The following is a 17,871-nucleotide window of genomic DNA, read 5'->3' as shown; positions in this document are numbered from 1 at the left end:
ATTGTATACTATGATATTATTTATTTTTGGAAGGAGGACGTTATGATTGTTTTTAACTATTGAATATGAAATCAATAGATAAAAGTATGTAATTTTAGAAATTTTATTTTGGATTTCGTACTCAAACAATGGCACATCCTCGGCCACTGGATTTCAAATCTATCAGTCAATGATAATTGTGACTTGCTTGTATTAAAAGTAGACGGACTCCTTATATACATTTGCTTTTTGGGTTCCCATAATTTTTCTTTTGTATACGGGGTGTTTATTTTAATAATCTACGTACACGGTTCATGTGGTGATCTCTTTAATCTATAGCCTATAGGTTACAGTTTAGATTGAGGTTTTAAAAAACAGATCGCTAATCCATATCTCGTCTCTGGATTTATCTGGTTCGAGGATCGGCTATCTAGATTAAATAACCAATCATTAAAAAGTTATAAAAATTGAAAAAAAACATAAAAGGTGTGGCTAGCTTTGACTGGTTTTTTCATGAAATTGGTTAGAGCAGGCCATTTCATGAGGGGAACTAGAAAATTTCCTACTAATTAACGGGAAACGGTTCGGCCCCGTCGATTCCCGATATCCAAATCCGTGTTGTTTTTAAATAAAAGGAGATATCCTGGAAAACTGGTTTTGGTAGTTATAGTTGGAGTTTGCTTCAGTATTTTCACTTTTTCTCAAAACTTTGGAATCAATGTTGAAACGTTTTCTTAACAAATTGCAGCCCAAACTTCTTGGTCACAATTAGACTTTGTTCTACGGTTTTTTTCTAAGGTATAGATTTTGAAGCTCAACCAGTTCATCTATCTCGTTTTTCGCCTAGGTAAGTTGTCACTTGATGTGTTAACATCTCAACATTCGTGTCCTCGTGCTTGTAGTTTCACCGAAACCCTCACCTAATAGTTGATGATGGATGATTATTCTATGTAAATATCTTGTTCTTTTTTCATTCTAAATGGTTGTAGAATTTTTCAAAAGAGGGAAACCACATAGATATTTGTTTTCGGTTTGCAAATCCTTGTGGAAATTAGCAGTGGATAACAAGATTCAGAATTTTCTCCCTCCTTTGTCAATAAATTTTAGAGAAATGATTTGAAATCATGAGAAAAACAACTTGTGGGAAATAAAAAGGATCTCTTTATTCCGTGGGAAATAAAAAGGATCTCTTTAATCCCTAGAAGCTTCGTGGGATTCAAAGAAAACTTTAGGAACAATTATACATGGCACTCTTTCAACCTTTTCATTATGAAAAAAATATCTCCGTAATGATACTTAAAGATTGAAAATATTACTTGTAACATAAGGTTTTTATCTTTCAATCCCCTTAACCTTTTTGATAATGTATTTTTATCCGAAACAATACTAAAATAACACCATCTTAACGCTCTTTTATTTTATGTTAATTCAGCGTCCATATCTTAAAACATCATCTCTCTCTCAAATCACCGTCTCTCTCACTCCAAACTCCATCTCTCTCTGATACCTAATTTTGGAGAGACGTTCCCCTCTCTACATAGTATGTCTTTCCTCTTTCTCCCTCTAAAAACACCATGTCTCAATCTAGCCCATTTTTCAGCCCCAATGTACCACAAATTTTCTTTTAAAAAACCCATATATCGGCCTGTTGCAGCCCCAATCCACCAAAAATTTGTAGGTCACAAAATCGAGCCTCAAACACCTACATCCGTGGATTATTTCCTTCTGCCTGCTGAACTCCATTTCAAAAAGGTTTCAACTCAAATACCCAAATCACAAAGCCCCAATCCGAGTGTTATTATTGATGGATCTAAATTCCAATTCGCATTTGAATTTTCCTTTTCAAAATCACAGAGGAGTATGGCAGTAGGCATCAGATATGTTGGTGGTGGGCTTTCAATTCAGGGAGGAGGGCATGCTGTTGCAGTAAGTGCTTAATTCTTTTTTTTTAATCTCTAGAATTAAACTCCAAAGAAATATCAGAAATCTTTTAGTTTAGTCACTGGCATCGATTGAGTTTTATGCCACAAGTCCATTGGAAGAACTGGTTGCAATCTTTTTTTGCTTAAGGATGTTATTGTACTTCACTTGCACAATCGTCTCTGTGTATGGTTGCACATATGCACGTCTGTGATGCTGGTTTATTTAGTTTTAGTTTGGAAAACCTCTCATTTCTCTCTCTCTATGGATTTTCCAATCTATGTTCTAATTCATGAATGTAGTACGCTATATCTTGATTCTTTTATTGAGATAATAAACTCCATCAATTCAATGTTGTGTTTCTAAGGAATTCGAATGACCAAATACCACGACAATATTGGGTATAGTCGTGTTAATGGGTATTGTGAAATATTTTTTGAATTCTGAAATCCCATTTTTAACCCAATATGCGGAGTTTTTGTTCCTTTTGAGCCATGGTAATTTTCTCTTTATTTTTCTGGATTCGTTGAGTTGCGTTTATGTTTTGGTTATTTCTTGTTTATAATGTTCAATATGTCATTTTTAAATTCCTTGATATTTATCTTACAAGGCATGATAAATACACATGAAACCCATTCAATCATCCAAGTTATTTGGATGTTAGTCCTTGAATGATAAAATTATGCAATTCACCTTGTGAATAATTCATGAAAGATTATAGATGTCATCTAGTAAAAAGGGCTAGACCAAAATATTCTGCTCTCAAAACATTTTATATGTTTCTGAGTTTATATATTTATAGTTTTAAGATGTGGTTAATAAGAACATATCAAATATAAAATTTTGTACTTGATTATGATTGAGGTTTTTTCATGAAGTCATATGCCTTCTCTTAATAGGTCGATCTTTTTATTGATGGTTTCTGGGTTGTGAAGATTATGTTGGAAGTTCTCATCTCACCATTGATTCCTCTTCCATATTTCAAGTGAAGCACACAAAGCAATGAAATGCTAAACACCACATGGTAAAGAAAGCAGACATACATAAAGTAAAGCGCGCAACAACAAGAGTAATTGTGAAAAAAAAATGGAGGTCATACAAATTAAGCCATCAATATGCCGACAGGTTCCAACATCTCTAAAGTTCAAAACAATTTCTTTCACAACAATTCCTTGTTTTTCATCGATAATCAACTACGTTTAAGTCCAAATGAAATCGTCGTAGCTTCTTTCTCACTTGCATTTTATTCGTGCAATCAATACAAACCACCACATTAGTGTAAACAATCACGAATCAGCAACTAGCATTTGTTTGTACCATAACATTACATATGACAGAGATGATGGTGCATTACACATAATGAACTTAAGTGAAAAATCAGCAGCATACATTTGTTTGCAACTGAAAATCAACACATATATTTGTTTCTAAATCCCCAAAACAACAAGCATTTGTTTGTTTCATAACATTACACATGAAAGAGACGAAGGCGCATTACACATAGTGAGTATAATCGAAATCAGCAACATACATTTATTTGCTACTAAAAATTCTATTGACCTCTCATTGAAGAGCCGCCTTGCATGTAGCTCTATTATGCTGATGCTAGCCACACCTACTATAGTGAAGAGGCCTCATTTCCACCTCTTATGACTCAATACGTTTCTTCCTGAGACGTCCAGGAGGACTTTTCGTGCGTGGAGGTAGTATTTTTGGCTCATAAGATGATGACTCTCTTTGCAAAGGCATATCAAAGTATGAGACTGGCCGTACCGGTAGCAAGGCGTCGCTTGTTACTCGGGATGATGTACTTAAATGACACTCTAGATGACTCTATGGAGAATTGGTTTGCTACATCTTCTTTTATCTCATCCAACTTCGTTTATGGATGAACTGAAAAAGTATATGAATCGCCCCCAACATACTACCATTAAAGCTACTGCGAAGTTCACCTTCATATATTGACAAGAACATTTCTTCATCCATGTTCACTACTGCATAAAAGATGATGAGGTTCAACTATTACTTCAATCTGCAGAAAACTATTCTAAATTAATTGTGACTACTAATTGCCACTAATAATTTCCCAAATTATTCACTTTCTTTTACAAAATTGTAGTTATCACAACCAAGGGACAAATATGGCTCCTACTTAGAGACGTTGATAAAACATCGTTGTTTTAAAATCTGGTTTTAAAGCACCTCCTACGATTGAAATTTATCTTTCTTGCTTAAAGAAAAAAATAATGCTTTAGTTTTCTAAAAATCAGCACAATGTGAAATTTAAACATTGGTGGTGCTCTACGGTTATTCAGGAACAACCCCCAATCATGAGTAACAAATAACGTTACCAAGCATCTAAACTAATCCTTAATATACAACTGAATTAAGATAAGTACACATATAAACAATAATCTGCCAATAAGATTAACATATATATCAAATGACAAGGGCAGCCAATTTTCATTTGCGTGAGCAACTAGTTTATATAAGCATAAGATTTCAGGCCCATATACTAAGTGAATGAATATACCATGTTTCTAAATAAATTATTCTCTAGGAATGTTAAGATGGAAATAAATACACAGAACATGTTTTACAATTGTTTAATAGTCATTTTTCATCAATAAGCACACATAAATGTTTTTACAGTTGTTAATAGTCATTTTTTGGTCAATATGATGTTATCAACCCATTTTTTACAAACATAATTGCAAACAAAATTTCAATCCGAAATTCATACCATATCCTCATTCTCTTCCATAATTTATCACAAAATTCAGCTCCAAACATGATCTCAGAAAAACCTACTCCAACGATTGCTAAACAAAGTCCGATTGTTAATAATAATAATAAAAAAAAAGAGAATACATAACAAAAGAATAGGTCTAAAACACGAGTTCTTTTCAAACCAAAACGTAGCACCAACCTAAAGGAATACAAAAAAAAGGCATTAGATTTTGAAACCATTTGACTCCATTTATTGTATTAAAAAGCGAAGTTCATTAATCTGAAGTCCAAAAAAAAAATTATTGGTACCTCATGCTTGATTTTGTTACCTCCAAATGATCGGTTGGTTGGGGATGCAACAGGGTAACAAGGCTTAGGCTTTTGAGAGAGAATTTATTGTAGGTTGGATTGCAAAAAGGGTTAGATGGAGACATTGTAGTGTTTTGAGAGAGAGAAAGAGACAATGTAGAGAGGGAAACTTCCTGCATCAGTTTGGGTATTTGAGAAAGAGAATGAATATACCATGTTTGAGGCTCAATTTTGTGACCTCCAAATGATCAGTGGGTTGGGGCTATAAGGCAATAGGGCTCCAGATCGGTGGGTGTTTTTTAGAGAGAATTTGTGGTATATTGGAGCTGCAAAAGGGGCTAAATAATTTTTAGAGAGAGAGGAAAGAGAGACGATATAGAGAGCGGAACTTCTTTAGAATTTTGGATATCAGAGAAAGACAGATGGAGTGTTGAAATAGAGAGAGACATTAATTTGAGAGAGAGAGAAAGAGATAGTGATTTGAGAGAGAAAAAGATGGTGGTTTTGATAAATAGATGGTGAAATTAACCTAAAAAAAAAGAGTTTTGAGATGATGTCATTTTAGTATTTTTTTTGGATAAAAAATTCATAGTAAAAAAGATCCAAGGGTTAGAATATAAAAAAGATGGAGACCTTATACTAAAGTAATATTTTCAATTCTTGAATCTCATGAAAAATATAAATAAAAGATAAAAAGATATTTTTTCTTTATTATATAGTACATGTAATTATTTTGGAAAAATTACACGCAGAAAGCCCCCACCCGGCAACCCCTTTTGCTTTTGTAGAATTGCCCATTTGTCCAACTTTTTAACACAAAACTGACGGGAAATCCTACAACTTTTTGCACATTTCTATAAGCCAAAGCCTCTATCTGACATCCAAACTTCCTAAGTTGTCTGGCATTATAAACCGAACTTGTCGTATGTAATTGTTATTATTTAAATTTTTATTATATATTTAGTATAGAAAAGTATTTTGATAGGGCTGCAACCCTATCAAAATAAATAAAGCCTCAACTCATAACTCAACAGATATTGGAAAACCTCTAAATCGATCATCTCGGCTTGAACATTATGGTTGTGAAAAGAAATTAGAATTTCAAAATCTAAAAATAGTGTATATTGTAAAAAATTATCTAGACCGTCCATTTCGCCTTAAAATTAAGTATTCAAAGATCTGCAAAATCCATACCATTTTTTGAGTTTCAAATTTTAATTCTCGGTGTAAAATGATTTTTGGGTCATTAGGGAGATTTTCGATGCCGAAGGTGCTTTTTGGACGAGGAATTAAGGTGAGGCTTTATTTTGTTTTCATAAAGCTTAGGCCTTATAAAAACTTCATCCGTTAGTATAGTAGAATTTATGTAATTTAATCAATTTTATTTATTTATGTTCTTGAAATATATTTTACTTTTCAATAGACTTTCCTTTATCTTTTATTTGATATTTTACTTCTTTATTTCTTTTTCTTTTCTTTTTTTAAATTTCTAATTAATTTAAGTAAAATAGACTTGCCTTTAAAATAGACTTGCCTTTATCTTTTATTTGATATTTTACTTCTTTATTTTTTTTTTCTATTTCAAAATTTCTATTCTATTTTTGGTTTATATATATATATATATATATATATATATATATATATATATGGGATTGTATACAATGAGACCGTTTACTTTTGATTCAAGGTGATCACAATTACTTACAACCACCCGATGTAAAATTTGATAGCTTGGATGTGTCACAAAATTTGAAAAAATTTCTTTTGTAGTTTGAACTTGGTCAATAGAATAATTACAACCACCCAATTTCACATCTAATGGTCAAGATTAATGTTACCACCTTATACCAAAGGCAAATGGTCTCGTACTATACTTTTCACTCTCTCGCTATATATATATATATATATATATATATATATATATATATATATATATATATATATATATATATATATATATATATGGGTTTAACCCACTTACGCACTCCATTCAGGTACCCCAACGGCTATGATCAAAACTTTATAAAATGTCAGTCTGGATCGCTTTGGAGAAGTCTAGCTTTGTCATTCAAAAGAGCGCTTTTTTAAAGGTGCGCTGACCACTAGGTACATGCGTACTGACGCATCGGTACATGGCATCTGACACATCCTATTCTCTCTTTCTGTTCTAGGTGAATACGTTCTCCCTCTCCTAGGTTTTTCTCTCTCACCTTCTTTCTCTCGCTGTCCTGGATTGGTTTTCTTCCTAAAACCAAACAGTCGCTTGCTGCTCGCTGAGAAACAACCCTTTGCTCTCTGTCTTTGCCTCTTGCTAAGAAGCAACTGCTCGCTCTCTCTCTCTCTACCTCTCACTGAGAAACAACCGCTCGCTTTGTCTCTCTGCTCTCTCTCTTTATCTCTCTCTCTCTCTATCTCTCGCTGTTCGCTGAGAAAACCCCTCCTCTTCCCTGTCCAAAGGCTCGCTGAGAAAAACCCATCGTCTTCCTTCTCCAATGGCTCGCTGAGAAAAAACCCTTGTCTTCCCTCTTTGTAGGCCACCCCATCTCTAAAGGTACTCTCTCTCTCTATATTTGACTCGGATATGTAGTATCTTGCAAAACCCTCATTGCTCCAATGGAGCTCTAACCAATCACAGAGCCCTAATTTTCTGCAGTGTCTCTTTGAACATGGGCACCTCTAAAACAGAGGATTGTGAGCAATCATCTCATTATGACATTGTAACTTACCAAACATAAGAAAATGATTACATGTTCCCTGTAAATTGCTTTCATGGTAATTCAGTTTCATATTGGCAAATTGTTTCACATTAGCAATTTGTTTTCTCTGCTCAAATTTAGTAATAACTTCTATTTAGAATTACAATATATTGATCAAATAAATGACTTTGGTATATTATTATGCAATACTTTTATATGATAGGACTTGAGCAAATAAATATCTGTTGTGGAAGTTTTCCTAGAAAATATATTTGTAAGATAAATATTTTCACTAATATATTTATTGTTGTATCTAACTATAAATATTGTGTGTATTTCTTACTTGGGGAATGATCCTCTGTTACATTACAGTCTTGTGATTTTAGCCAGTTATCATCTGATCGAAAACCAATCTTGAGATTAAAAGGCAAGATAAAAAATAGACAGTATCATTCCCCTTTTTTTATGTTCTTTTAAATTCCCATATCTTCTGTATGCTTATTGTAAGAGATGCTCTGCAACTAGGGAACTGCTTGCTGCCAATTATAGCTCATTCCTACACCTGCTCGAGCTTCCAATAACGCATCAAACTTGCCCATGCCATCCAAGTAAACCAGATTGACATTTTGCTCAAGGGGAGTTCATAGACCTAGAGACATAACATGTTCAAAGACCAACTCGTTTCAGAGGTTGTGACCTTTAGCTATCTATAATTGAATCCGAATGCCCATTGATGCTGACACCAACTCCAAATTTCTCAAGAGACGCACTCAATTGTGTTAATGGAAGGAAGGTAGATTGTTCCACTCATACTTTCTGAATTTCAAAGTTAAAATCTGATCTTTTATCGATAAACTAAATTCTATGCAAAATGGGATCTTTATCTGATGCCAAAAAGCATGAAATAAGACGCCTTTAAGGGACCATGTTGATTACTGGTTTTTCTGAAATCAATCAGTCAGACGTTGCAGTTTGGTTTTTTTTTTAGAGATGACTAGATTGCCTTAGATAATTTTTGGAGATGCAAATAGCTGGTTTGGACCTACCCATTTTATTTACTTGATTGTTTTTTAATGGGTGTGCAAGTATAAGGGTACTAGGGCAAAGGAAGTGGGTTATTGTCCATGTGGTTAAGTTTGCTTGCAATTTCATAGCCTTTGTGGCTAATATTTTGATTGATGTGTATGCAAAATTTAGTAGTGTACAAAAGACGCTTTAAAAGTTTTTGATATGTTGCAACCAGACATGGTTGTTGACCCAAAAAGAAAGAGATATTCATGATGTTGAATAAATTTGATGTTAAGCATAAGGAAGTTGGTTTATGTATCTACTAAGAATTATGTCGTAAGCAAGACATACTACAAAATTCCTGAGCTCTGTTATGTTTATTTTTATACATTTTGATATATCATATGTTGTGTCTAAGTCCAATATCTTCATGTGGCATCTAATGCACCCTATAATGAATCACTTACTCCTGGAAATTAAAATACATATGTTGCAAAAATTTATTTATTTTTTCAATTGTGTTTTTCTCCCCCATTTTCTTTCCCTTTCTGCTTTTTTGCTGCATTTTTTTTTTTTGCCATTGGGATTTTTTGCCCCTACTGCATTGAATTTATATTACAAGCATGTAGTTTTCATTTGTTACAATTTTTGCATGTGGCAAGGTGGGTTGAGAAAATTATGATTGGTATTCTTAAGATGAAGGTTTGAATACGTGCATTTTTTTAGTTTGTAATTTGACGTTGCGTAAGTCAAAAACCTGAGATGGATCCCACGGATTCAATCGGTGTGACATCTAGCACATGCCCAAATGTAGGCAGCATTGATGAAATCCCGGATGGTGGTTGTGGCTCACCAAACATGGGCCAAAAAATAGAAGAACCATGTATAGGAATTTATTTATTTTTTCAATTGTCTTTCTCCCCATTTTCTTGCCCTTTTTGCTTTTTTGCAGCATGTTTTTTTGCCATTGAGTTTTTTCGCCCCTGCTGCATTGAGTTTATATTACAAGTATGCAGTTTCCATTTGTTACAATTTTTGTGGCAAAGTGGGTTGAGAAAAATATGATTGGTATTCTTAAGATGAAAGTTTGAATACATGTATTTTTTTAGCTTGCATTTTAACGTTGGATAAGTCAAAAAACTGATATGGATCCCACGAATTCAGTCGGTGTGACATCTAACACATGCCCAAATGTAGACAGCATTGATGAAATCCCTGATGGTGGTTGTGGCTCACCAAATATAGGTTAATAAATAGAAGAACCATATGTAGGAATGATGTTTGGATCAAAGGATGATGCATATGAATTCTTTAAGTCTTATGCATTGACCAAAGATTTAGGTATTCGTCTGGGGAGTACTCATAACAAGAAAGCTAAACGGATTGATAAGGTTTATATTTGCTCGAAAGAAGGGTTTAAACAAGAAAAACCTAATACAAGTGGAAAGGTTTACCCTGAGTTAAGGTGTAGGTACAAGGTTAAGATGTGCATAAGTAGTCAAGAAGACGGAGAGTGGAAAGTGACTAACGTCGTTAAAAATCATAATCACGATCTAGTTAGTTCAAGAAAAGCTTATCTAATTCGCACACACCGATCATTGTTGAGTGCTACAAAGTCATTGATACATTCAATGAGCTCAACAATGGTTACGCCTAAACATATTCAAAGAGCAGGCTGGAGGGATCAACAGTATCCCTTGTACACAAAAGGACATCTAAAATGTACTAGCAAGCGCTAAAAGAAACTTAGAGGAGAAGATGGCAATTTAATTTTGCAATGGCTCTATAAAAAGAACCAATCGAACCCATCATTTTTCTATAGATTGATGTTAAATGATGATGATAACATTTACAATATCTTATGGGTAGATTCTACATCTAGAGTTTCCTATCAGTGCTTTTCAGACATGGTTACCTTTGATACTACATATAAGACAAATACGTTTGATATGCCTTTTGCACCTATACTTGGTGCAAATCACCATTTTAGTACAACTTAATTTGGATTTGCACTCATATTTGACGAGAAAATAGAATCATTGATATGGGTATTTGAAAACTGGTTGGAAGCCATGGGAATTTAAAAGAACATATAAAAAGGGAATGATATGGTGTATTTTTAACAAATGAAATACACACAATATTTATAGTTATATACACAATAAACATAACAATAAGAAAACTTCCAATGTGCTCTGTTAGATATAACAATAACAATAAGAAAATTTAAGAGAAGAGATTTCCCCAAGTAAGAAATATTTATAGTTAGATACACAATAAATATATAAGTGAAAATATTTATCTTACAAAAATATTTTCTAAGAAAACTTCTACAACGTCAAGCTAACAATTTATAGGGAATGTGACTCCCAAGCTTGTTTTTTCTCATATAATCATTTTTTTATATTTCGTATTTACAATGTCATAGTGAGATGATTGGTCACAATCCTCAGTTTCAGATCCTCAGTTTCAGAGGTGTGCTCATGTTCGAAAAGACAAGGAAGAGGTGGGGCTACAGAAAATCTGTGGTTTGTTAGAGCTCCATTGGAGCAATGGGTGCTTTGTAAGATACTACATATTTGAGTCAAATAGAGAGAGATAGTACTTTAGAGATGGGGTGGGCTGCAGAGAGGCACAAGGAAGATGAGCAGCCTTTGGAGAGAGAAGACGGGGGGGGGGGGGGGGGGGTTTTCTTAGCGATCAGTCAGAGGCAGAGAGAGAGAGAGAGAGCGAGTGGTTGTTTATCAGCAAGCTGCGAGAGGTAGAGAGCGAGAGCGAGCGGTTGTTTCTCTACGTGCAGGGAGAGGCAGAGAGAGAGAGAGAGAGCGAGCGGCTATTTCTTAGCGAGTAGTGAGAGGCAGAGAGAGAGAGCAAGCGGCTGTCAGGTTTTAGGAAGAAAACCAAACCCAAGAGAGAGAGAAAGACCCACGAGAGAGAGATATCTTTATCTCTCACGCAACAGCCCTCGCTCACCCCTCTCTATCTCTCACGCAGGAGCCCTCCCTGCCTCACGCTCTCTCCATCACTCTCCCTCATGCAGAAGCAGAAGCAGCAGTAGCAGAGCCCTCTCCATCGTCGCAGAAGCAGCAGCAGCAGAGCGCTCTCTCGCTCAAATATAGGGCTTCTATTATATTCTCAACTAGGTATAGGAAGCTCTATTTTTTTTAGGGTTTATTTTGATGATCTATTTGTTGTGCTCTCTTTTGATTTTTGAGCTTTTACTGTGATAATGATTTCATTGGTGCGTTTCTTAGGGTTCCGTATGAGTTTTGCATTTTGGGTTTTATTGAGATCCTTTATTTCATCACCATTACGGTAATGTGTGCTAGCTGCAGACTTTTTTTTTTTTATCCATTGCAAATGATCCCATCCTATTGATCAACGCATGAAAGGAAAATGCATTTTTATGTACTTCGCTCCCATTTCTCTTACAACTCCTCATTCTTATATTATTTTGAAATACTCATTAAACTTAACATTGGTATGCATTAAGCGAATATTTGATCCTTTCTAAGTGCACTGGTTGATTTATCTGGTAGGGACCTTCAAAAGCCTATTAATAAGAAAGATTAGGAGAGCTCTATATGTTATCATTTCAAAGTTATTGATTCATATAATGACTCTCGAGATATTATCGGAATTCTGTGAAACTTGAAACCAAACACCAAGCTATAAGGATGAAGAGTGGAGGATGAACTGACTTAGCATCCACTGAGTTGGTTTCACTTCCGTAGATGGCACAAATTTGCATAGAACCATAATCAACTTTATGTAGTATTGAGATATCTGTCCCGTCGTTTCAAGGCCTTGTTTATTCAGGGAGACAACACAATGTACAGACAGGTAAGGATGATGAAAACTCTCTTAACGGCCAAAGCACTAATTTTACCAATGGAGTCCCTATCTGAACTTTGAATTGTGGGTTCCTTGGGTGGTAATTTTCGTTTCTATGATGCATCATCATGTATCTTAGCTGCTTGTAAATCTAAATTCCTTTTAATTGTGTTAAACTTTAAATCTTTTTGAATTTCTCCTTAATTGTGAGTGAGTATTATGAGTAAACCGCTACTTTGTGTTGTTATATGGTTTATGAAATGGATATACGTTAATGTGCAATGAATATACTTTGTTTCCTCTATGAAATTGGGATACCGGTCTAGACATTTGAACCAGCTATGAAGTCATCAACTTCTACAAAAGCCGGAGGATATCCACGGCTCACTTGTCCTCGGTGTGACATACCATGTACCTTATGTACATCAAGCTCCCCATCCAACCCTGGAAGAATGTACTATCGGTATATGAACTGCACTTTTTTTCAATGGTGCTATGATTATATGAAAGGGATGAACTACAATGTCAACTTCAAGCATTGTAATGTACAACAAAGAAATCAGTCACAAGTATCACAAGAGCATCTTATGTTCAAGCCTGAACCGATCATTCAACAACAAACTGTTGATGCCTTATGGCATCTGCAACAATTTCTATTTTTCTTGTGTGTAACGAATGCGTTTGTTTTTGTTTTACTTTTATTGAAAAGTGTTTGATATGACTAAGAGTTGGTCTTGCAACTCTTGAAACAATTATTGTTGTTGATATGAGGTAGGAACAGTCCTGTAATGGCTTGAATTGGAACTTCTATTACGTTTACATTTAAAGAAGTGGGTGGCTTATTAATTGACTTGAGTTATTGTATTTCAACTTCAATAGCTCAATAATACATACCATACAATAGGAAAACAAGATACCAGCCCTTTCCAAATAAAACACATTATGAGGCAATGAGATCACACGTCCACATAGTCCATTCCCAAAGCATTTCCAAAAGCAAGCCAAAACTAATAAGGCCAAAGAATGGGACAATAAATGATGTGTCCATATATTCAAGAATACTCCTGAAAGCACCATCTCAGTGCCATTATCCCCTCAATCTTGCAGAGTACATGAATTGAACAAGTGTTTAGAACATTTTGACTACTCTTAGTAATCTCTAAATTTTCATTTCATAACTAACGTTCAAACCAAAAAATTCAAAAATATTTTTAAGGCTCTTGAAAGAAAGGCTCTACTAATTGGGGTTTCCCACTGGTTTTTCTTGGCCAAGTTTTAAAAAACAAGTAAAACAAACCACTTGCGCACAACCAGCATTGAGAGACAGAGAGCCACTTGTTGGAGGCTCATAAGCATAAAAGGGCATAACTAAGAGAATCCCATGCAACACTAGTATTTGTATACGAGGCTCATTACAAAAAAGTATTTGTATGCGAGGGCGTTCGACAATGTTCGGTGGGAGCGAATTAGATGAGCTTTTCTTGAAGAAACTAGATCATGATTGTGATCATTAATAAACCTAGTCACAACTCACTTGTTGTTTGTTTTTCTATTGAGGCCCAACTTGGCTACACACCCACATCTTGACTGAGGTTGAACCTTTCCACTGACCCCATCTGTTTCTTGGCAAAACCATTCCTTAAAGCAATTAAGTTCGGCTAAACCGTTCCTTAAAGCAATTAAGTTCTCTATCAATCCTTTGACCTTTCTTATTATAGGTAATGCTTTTATTATAGGTAATGCTTTTACGGATACCAAAACTTTTAGACAATGCATAACCATTATAGTAGGAAATTGCATCATCCTTTGAAGCAAACATCATTTCTACTTCTTCAATTTCATGGCCTTTGCTTGATGAGCCATGTTCTCTATCTTGCATTTATGTGATTTTCCTAGGAGGGGTTGCAAGATAAGGAACATGCTTCATAAGCTCGATGGTGTCACCCATATTGGCTACATTTAGACAAGTGAGAGATGACACACCATATAAAAATACAAGCTATATAAATATATGTATCCAAACCTTTATATCAATTAAATATGTAGCCAAGTACAATAAAATCACTCCTAGTGCACCAGTAAAATGCCACTGATGAAAATGACTTTCTAGATCTCCCCAAATTTCTCCCTAAATTGTGAACATCCCGATAACAACAAGCACAACACAATGCATAACACATATATGGTGCCACCTTTTAGGCCTTATACGTGCCATTTCCAATCTCAAAACTCCATTTGCAAACTTAATTGCATTCCATATTTTAGAACAAAAAAATAAAACAGGGGGAGGTTAGTTCGCAGGAATGGGTCTATTGGAGTCGACTACAATTAATCTTTACCCACTTGAAGTAAATGGCAGACATAAAGGTTTGCCTTTTAGTTCAGCAGGAAGGGGCAAAAACCTAGTCAATTTGAATCAATGAACCCTTGTTCATGACATAAGACAACAAGCAAACAAGCGGAAATCATAGCATGGCTTCAAATAGTATTCAAACCTCCAATAGACAATTAGGTTATGGGTCACAACCAATAATTGTTAACAACCACAGTGTATAACCCAACCTTTTTATACATATACAGCCCACAAAATCAAGAAAAAAAGCAAATTCGCATCGAAGTATGAATACCATAGAAACATGGTACATCAACATGGGGAGAATCAACATGAAGTACTGCAAATTCAGGCTTCACATTTTCTTTTTTTTTGTAATTTCGTAATTCACAAATTCTTTAAAAAAAAAAAACTTAAGAAAAGAAATACAGCAGCTACGCATACATCAACGAATGGTTATGAAATAGAGAATATAAAAAAAATAAAAAAGGAGCTTCCCATACCTAGTTCAGAATATAATGAAAGCTCTCTGTGTTAGTGAGATAGGGCTCTGCTGCTACTGCTTCTACGATGATGGAGAGGGCGCTGCTACTGCTGCTTCTGCGTGAAGGAGAGTGATAGAGAGAGTGAGAGGAGAGAGGGAGGGCTTCTGTATGAGCAACAGAAAGATCTGTGAGAAGAGATAAAGGGCTTCTGCGCGAGAGAGAGAACTGTGAGGGGAGAGCTAGGGCTGCTGCATGAGAGATAAAAGAACTGAGGAGAGAGACGCCTGACGAGATGAGTTTCGTGTAGAGAGAGAGAGATGAATTTATGGAAGGCTCTGCCATTTCCATAAATCTCTCTGTCAAATGTCAGGAGACTTCTTATTTAATAGAAAACGTATCGGTTTGAATTTATGCCGTCCCTTTTTATCCACCAAAGTCGGGCAAATCTCAGCCGTCGGCATATGGTTCTCAATACACGAGGCTGCATAGGGCATTGACATTTTTTCTTTTAGAGATGTGTTAGATATGTGTTAAATTTGATGATGATCCTTTGAGGTCCTACTCACATGGGTGTAGGAGGATCTTATAAGATCATTACCTATATATATGTCAAATTTGATGGTAATCATTTGGGGTCTTATTCATGTGAGAGGATCTCATAAGATCATTACTTTTATTTGATGGTAATCATTTGGGGTCTTATTCATGTGAGAGGATCTCATAAGATCATTACTTTTATATATATATATATATATTATTCTAATTTTTAAAGTAGTAAAATAAAAATTAGTAGAGTATAATTCAAAAAATATAATTAAAATTTTAATTAAATATCAAAATTTTATTAAATATTTCACAATATTTATATATATTAAATATTTTATAATAGAAAATATTTTATTATTTTAAATTATGTTAGACTAATTAAATTCTATTATAATAATTAATTGTAAGAATTTAACTAATAATAATTAATTCTAATATGTCCAGTGTTTCTAATGTTTGACAGGATAAGAAGTTGAGTTGTTCAACATTAGAAATACCGAATAGGAGTTGTTAAGTGCTCCTAATATCGCACAGGCCTTGAGTAAGAGAAAAACAAAAACTTGCTCTTGCGCTGCTTCCCACGTATCAAGTGTTAGAAATGTTGGATAGATAGGAAATTCCAGGACAAATAAAGTTATGGTGTGGTTATTTGAAGACATTTTTCAGCGCCATGGGTCCCTTAGGCGGAATAAAAGAGAAGCTGATCAATAAAGCTTGACAAATAGTGGAAAAATTTTACAGTATCAGAAAGGATAAAAAACTAGTCAAATATCTTCAAAACGACTTCTAAAAGCCTTCTGCCAAGTTTTATCGTATTTCGACATGTCTAAGGCAGTGGAGACGAAGAAACAATTTCGACATAATCAACCTCTAGCACCTTAAAATAGACCCTTATAACTGAAACCATATTTTTGGAGCATCAAATGACTGTAGGACCACTGTCATTAGATCTGACATGGTTGAAAACCCTTAGAAGTCAAATTTCAACTTAAACAGACACTCTAGGAAGAAGTAATGGGCAAAACATTAAAATAGAAGGAGCCGCACACTATTCTCGTGCGGCCACCCTGCAATTAAACTCCATTAAAACATAGTTACGAACAGTGAACTTGCGACATCCATATCTCCTTCATCCAAGTTCGGATCATGCTCAAACTTGTTGGAGCATGTTCGTCTCGTCGAAATGAGCGTTTTGATATGTAGTACGTCCCGTGACAATGACCGAAACAGGAGAAAAGCTAGAGAGAAGTTTATGATTCGAAACTGCACATTAAATATTTCTAGCAGTACCTCCAGTCACTTGAGCATCCATATCACAGCGTCCGCGAGCCCAATCGATGTGAAACCATTTGCATCGCGGACGTAAGGTTCGTAGTATCACTGGTCCGAACCCCGCTGGTGATGAACGGTGGAATTTTGCATAATATCAAGTTGAACTCACTGCAAATTCCAACAATTGGAATCCCAAATTTTGGCCAAAGTCCAAGATTGTTAAATCTTCGTTCAGGTACCAAATCGCGCCACGTTTGTTGCAACACAATCATGGCGACATGCTCAGTGCAATTCAGCTAAGAATCGAAGAAAAACGTTAAGATGAAGGCGCACTATCAATCAAAAGTTTTCAAAATCTATTCAAATTTTAAGTTATGTGATCATGCCTTTAAAGTGAGATTCATGGCTTAAAATTGATATCAAAATGATCGTAGCATCGGGCCCCACACAATGACAATCATATTTTGTTCATTTGGATGCTGGATTGTCAATGGATTATCCAAGGAGAATCAAGAACATCCCTAGTTCTTAGCAAGGACTATTTTGAAATTTTGTCAATTCTTAAGCAGGGGCAAATCAGCCATTTTGTACCTTATTTTCTTATTTTTTAATTCAAATAAACCTTAATTGTCATCAATTAGGGTTAGTTTTGGATAATCCACCCACATTTTAGTCTTAGTCTATAAATAGACGCTACCTCTCATTGAGAAGGGATTGGTTTTGGACTCACAAAATCATTGTACAAGGATTCAACTCGTGA

General features: G+C 34.9%; 2 long non-coding RNA genes across 3 annotated transcripts; one reads left to right on the top strand and one right to left on the bottom strand.

Moving 5' to 3' along the window:
• Positions 1 to 3,264: 3,264 nt before the first annotated feature.
• LOC148782772 (uncharacterized) lies at positions 3,265 to 15,689 on the bottom strand. The gene is made up of 2 exons (XR_016050802.1): positions 15,312 to 15,689; positions 3,265 to 3,893 (listed from the first exon to the last, which is right to left on the bottom strand). It is a non-coding gene; the product is annotated as an uncharacterized LOC148782772 (long non-coding RNA).
• LOC110006962 (uncharacterized) lies at positions 6,933 to 13,322 on the top strand. 2 transcript variants are annotated; one of them, XR_016050800.1, is made up of 4 exons: positions 6,933 to 7,489; positions 8,160 to 8,427; positions 11,637 to 11,785; positions 12,803 to 13,322. It is a non-coding gene; the product is annotated as an uncharacterized LOC110006962 (long non-coding RNA). The 2 variants fall into 2 exon arrangements; XR_016050801.1 differs by lacking the exon at positions 11,637 to 11,785 and having other exon boundaries at positions 6,984 to 7,489.
• Positions 15,690 to 17,871: the final 2,182 nt, after the last annotated feature.

The sequence above is a fragment of the Amborella trichopoda genome, chromosome 3 (assembly GCF_054954075.1).
Source record: "Amborella trichopoda isolate Santa Cruz 75 chromosome 3, AtrichopodaSantaCruz75HAP2 v2.0, whole genome shotgun sequence".
Lineage (NCBI taxonomy): Eukaryota > Viridiplantae > Streptophyta > Magnoliopsida > Amborellales > Amborellaceae > Amborella > Amborella trichopoda.
Note: the sequence above shows the minus strand (reverse complement) of the source record. Positions and strands in the feature narration are given on the sequence as shown.